We start from the raw sequence: 6,000 nt of genomic DNA, 5'->3' as shown, positions 1-6,000 counted from the left end.
TCATAATAAACAAGATCACATGAGGTGTGGAATTTTATTGTCCTTATAATAAGTTCCCATCAGGGAACGTTGCCCAAGTTGAAGCTGGCAGCCTAGAGACTTGGTCGTCTCTGCCAAAACTATACTTAGAAAATTACACCATTTCTCAGCTCCGAGGACACTGCCCTAGAAAACATCACAGGAAGAGACTGTACACTGAATTACAAGATGGACCGCACCCTGAATTCATCTTCTATCAGCCGCTTTTCTTTAAACCTCTGTGAAATGTGAGGCCAAAGCCAGATCAATGATGCAATGTGGGTTCTAGTTATTTTTAATTCACTGGGTTTGGTGAAGAAGGATGCCTTTGGCTGGATGTCTCTGTCTCACATCCAGAAAGTCAATGTTTGACCAGATCTTGCTATTTATGTCTAGAATTGGACTATCTATCTATCTATCTATCTATCTATCTATCTATCTATCTATCTATCTATCTATCTATCTATCTATCTATCTATCAGAGTCTTACCAGATCTTACATTCTGTGTCATTTCTTCATGTTGTGAATAATAACTCAAAAAAGTTTTGTTTAGTTTGGTTGCTATTTGTGGCTGTTATTCACCAATAATCCAGAATGAATTATTCTTTCTCTTGTATCTCTTTAAAGAAGTGGTTTGTGACTTTTTAGTGCCCTCTGCTGCCTGTGAGGGGAATAACTAAATTGCCAGTTGACCTCTTCCCCACTGTCACTGACCCCACAGCTTCAGCTGAAACCAAAAACAATATTCCTCATGAGCTGCCTTATGATGAAAAGGGTAAAAGATGCATTGCAGGAGAGTTTGGTTAAGGGGCGGGGCTTATGTATGACACATTATGTATGATACAATCGTAAACACTAGCTTGAAGTAAAACCTGTATTTTGCATATGTTTTTTTTATTTCTAAAATGATATGATCATAACAGGGCATGAGTGTATATAGTGCTAAAATTACAGACTGAATCTTTAAATACACATTTTAAATATGTATTTTTTTTTACATTGCATTCCATATATGGGGTTAAAAAAATGCCTCCCAATGTCTCACCTTTTGGAGGAGGGGGTGTGGTTTGTGCGGGTGTGCTGACTGTGCGTCGCCTAAAATTATTACAGATTTACAGGGATGTAAATTTTTTTACGGAGATGTAAATCTGAGCGTGAACTGGATGCTGCAATAAATTTTATGCTGTTAATAAGAAAAATGCAAATAAGAGCTTGAGTGAAAGGCATAAATTTCAAATCAGTGGCAGTCTAGCTGTAGTGTTTCTCCTTTTACTTCAGCTGGGAAATAGATTGGGCGAGGCATTAATGGAGGGGAAAATATTTCAGGCAGATATTTGGCAGCACCAAATATCCAGGGGGTGGAGCTGGAGCTGATCCAGCTCCTTCTATAACCTTAGTCCTTACCCTAATCTATGGGACTTTCTACAACACTTATCAACATACTTCTCCAGACTGAAACATACTGGTAGGAGGAGCTGGATCAAGTCTGACTCCACCCCTTGGACTTTTGGATCTTCATCCGAATGGGATGAGCTGGAACAGGTCTGACTCCATCGTGTTAGGAGTAACTGATCTGGTCTCACTCCACCATCTGGACTTTTGAATAGACTTGGTCCTGGTAGGAAGAGCTTTATCAGTTCTGACTCCACACCATCCTTTATTATCAGCTCTGTCTTGGTAGGAGGAGTTGGATCAGATCTGACTCCACTCTTTGGACTTTTGGATAGACTCCATCCTGTTAGGAGTAACTGATCTGGTCTGACTCCATCCTCTGGACTATTGAATAGACTTGGTCCTGGTTGGAGGAGCTGAATCAGTTCTGACTCCACCCAATTGTCTTTTGGATAGACTTGGTCCTGGTAGAAGGAGTTGGTTTGACTCCACCCCCTGGAAATTTGGTTTTGCAGTGAGGAGTACTTGTTCTTGTAAAACCGACACTACTAACAAATAATTGGTTACAAGAAATTAGCTGTGAGGTGGCAACCTGTTGTACCACCCACTTTTATCATGGTTTAGTCCGATATAATAGACTTATACTGGTTTCTGTTTCATCCTACATGTTTACCTTATGGCTTTTTTTAAACAGGATTTTAGCACGAGCTAGCAATATACATTCAGGTCGTTTTACATTTACTAGCTAAAGGGTGTAACTTTTGCTAACCTATGAACATAAATAACATGACTGTTTATGAGTTCATGATGTGCACGACAAACCATACTCCTCTATAAATTGATGAAAATTGATTCATCCATACATGTATGGAGATGTAAGTAGAAATCAGACAATTAGAGAAAAGCAAAAATAAACGAGCTTTGATAAAATATTATAAAAAAAATCCATTTTGTCTTTTGAAGTGGTTGATGTTGAGCACAATGAACAATAACAAGAGGATAAAGAGTCATATTTGTTTTCTGGGATGTTTATAGTGTACAGTGTAAAGAAAGTGTCAGCTACTGTAGCTGAAGGCAGTCAGAATTGTTTGTAGGAGTGTAGATTTTTTTCTCGAGAATTGTAAATATCTGGTATGAAAGATTAAAAGCACATTTTGGACAAGAGTGCCATATTGTGTAAATGTAGCATTGTTTACAATAAAAATGCGGCTTGTTATGCTTTATATGTTTTTTCTAAAGACGCGAGGATGATGCTTGGGTGGCATGTTATGGCATGTGAAGTGACCCCCATCGACGGAGTGGAAAATTGCTGATCTAAACTGGACACTCTGGTGCATGTGGCTGGAATATGTTGGAAATGTCGGACTTGCCAGAACTGAAGCCACACTGGAACCGGCAAAGCTTTTCTGTTTGCATTGCGTTGACTTGGACAGTGCTGGGATTCTGGGCAGACAGTCGGCACACTGTACCAAACTGCCAGCCAGGGTAATTTATTTGTTTGCCCATAGCCTTCTGATGGGGGTGATTTTTAGACCAAAGACTTGTGTGTTTTAAGTGTAGAAAGAAGTGCTTTGGATTCAAATGGACATGACTAGCAGTCATTTTTAACAGTGCCATCTGCCCCCTTTTTTTTATTTTCTTCCATAAATATACATACATGCCAGCAGGTTGTTGTGAGAGTATGGTCTTTGGGAAGGCCATGCTGGAGATATTAAGCCTAGATAAATGTTCCTGGCAGAATTAAATGCCAGTGAAAGGTCTGGGTGAAATGAATCCTTAAAAAGAATGGGTTCATTGAGCGTCTGTGTTTGATAGCGCACTTTCAGGGGCAAGTGTGTAACTAAAGGAGCTGTTTTTTGGTTGTTTTTTTGAGGCCTCTGCTGCCTGGGAAGGGAATTGCAATCACAATGGAAACATAACATCAACAAAACATGCAAAAAGATGAACAAATTTTGAACAAATATAGAAAATATTATAAAATGGTGTCATGGTGGTGCAGTGAGTAACATTCCTCCTACACAAATTCACACTTTCACATGTTCTCCTCATGTTCTTCTGGGTTTCCGCTGAAGTATTTGACCATGTCCTACATAACATGCCTGTTGGTGGATTGAGGACTTGAAATTTCCCCAGGATTGTTAATGTATGTGTGAAGTCATGTGATGTACTGGTGTTCCATTCTGGTCCTATTCCAGCCTCGCTCATGCTGTTCCTGGGTTAGGCTCTGGATCAATCCAGACCAGGGCCAAGATGAAGCACTTACTGTAGATGAAGATTAAGACAAAGTAATAAAAAAAATAAATGAATTTAAAAATACGCAAAGAAATACAAACAGAATACGATTTCAAAATAAATAAATTTGGACGCGTAAAATGGAGGTGATTTTTTTGTGCGTGTTTTGGAGACCTCTGCTGGCTGTGAAGAAAATTGCAAGCACATATAGTGCAAATATGACACTACTGTATTTTGTTTAAACTATTTACTGTGTGTTTTATTTTAAATAAAAGATGCAAGCATTTGTTCCAACTTAGATGAAAGCCAATTTCTGTTCCAGCAATGATGCTTGGAAGATCTATGTGTAGTGAAAAAAAAAGAAAAGAAAAAGAAAGAAAGAAAGAAAGAAAGAAAGAAAGAAAGAAAGAAAGAAAGAAAGAAAGAAAGAAAGAAAGAAAAGAAATAACAAAGAAAAAAAAGAAAAAAGAAAGAAAAATAAATAAATAAATAAATAAGAGGTATGTTTGAAATTTTTTTTATTATTACTAAAAGGTCTAAAAACACTGCAACTTTGAAGTAGGCTCTGTGCCAAAGACTGAGCTTACATCATGTTTTCAGTTTTTTTTTTTTTTATTTGTCTGAAGGATAATGTAAATCTACCACAACATCAATTACAAAAAGATGTCCCATGTTATTCTGGAAATAAGGCCTTATACACCTGGCTCAAGGGGTTACTTAAATCTGTTAATGTGCTGTGTTTATGTGATTCCCAACATCTGAATTGTTGTATATTAAAACAGAGGGGAAAATAACACTTTTTATACTAGCACAGTCTGAGCTTTAAATACATCTCCCATAGGATATGATGTACCTGATTAGCTTTTTCACACTTTTCTGGCCACAATCTTGAATACTTCTATGTATAGTGAGCAAACAACAGTCGCTCAGAAATGTTTGCAGAAACATTAGCAATAAAACGTTTTGTGTAGATTTGTGTCAAATTAACAAGATAATCTTATGTGTGTACAAGGAAAAAAAGCGTGCTTGGTCATATGTCATGAGGTAAACAGCCTCATTGTGTAAAAGTAGGCCATTCTTGGCTGCATTTCTTGACAATTCTCTCTACGGATCTGGTTTGCAAGACAAAAACCATTTGCTTCAGTGATGAAAAACAGCAGATTGGTGGATATCAAATCATTTATCCTCTAGTTTCACGTGAAAGTTCCTCACGTGTATGTAAGCACGTATTTGTATAATTTTACATTTATAAAAAAAAGTACATAAGAGGATTTTGAGATTTATTCTGATATATTGTTAGACAGGCAGGTCCTGGAGGAAGTGCTGGATGTAGAAATTGTACCTCTGGAGCACAGCTCCATCTTGTGGTCATACAAGATTGATAGTTATTACGTACGTCTATGGAAAAATCTTAACACCTAGTGAGTCATACTGCTCAGAGGGATTCCATATCCGCTGGCATGATTTCTGTATTCTGTAAACGCTTCAGTGTCTCATTTCATTTAATTTCACTAATTAGCTTATTCTTTCTATAAGAAATATGTTAGAATCTTTTATTTTCTATTCTATCCTGATCAAAACCTATTCTATTCTGGTGATAAAACAAAAAAACTCTACAACTACAAAACTAACGATTTTTTTTTAATGAATATGCAAATTAGCGTCATCTGGTGACGTCTAGCAACCTTTAGAGGAGGCATGAGTTATTTTCCCCTGAAAAGAGTTGACTGTTACTATTATTAGATGCTCTATGTTGGTTTTTTCCATTAACTTGTCACCACACTGTACAAGATGTACTTCTGCACAAACCCTCCCTTATTTTAATAATCGTTTCCGCGTGCAGCAACATGCTATTAAAATGTAATTTATTTTGTGTTTATTTCCCCTATTAGAGTGTTGCTTAAATCTGCCACGTTGACTGCAATAATCAATCCTTTTTCTGTTCCCTCCAGTTAATATCCTAGTTTGTCTGTAGGGGGCGCCAAAGAGAAAACTAGGGCTGAATCCCAAATATTATCCAACACCCTTTCATCCCGCACTACACTTTATAATGAAGTCACCCTACGTTTAGTGCACCAGAAGTCCAGGAGATAGTGGGTTAGGCTTAGCACTAGGGACAGTAGTTAGCATACCGTATGCTATGTAGCATCAGATACTCGATTATAACTTTGTTAGCAATGCTTTTAGATAACTATGATGTGTGTTGATACAGCGTCTTTAAAAAAGCATTAACTGTAAAGATACACACTTGCTAACCGTACGCTTTGCTACTTTGTTTAGTGCAAATCCTAAATCTGTACATAGTTGACTTAATAGTGCACTACATGTAGGCTGATTTCATTTCGGCTGTAGGGCAG

Source organism: Hemibagrus wyckioides, linkage group LG15 (assembly GCF_019097595.1).
Source record: "Hemibagrus wyckioides isolate EC202008001 linkage group LG15, SWU_Hwy_1.0, whole genome shotgun sequence".
NCBI classification, from domain to species: domain Eukaryota; kingdom Metazoa; phylum Chordata; class Actinopteri; order Siluriformes; family Bagridae; genus Hemibagrus; species Hemibagrus wyckioides.
This window is presented reverse-complemented; position numbering follows the sequence as displayed.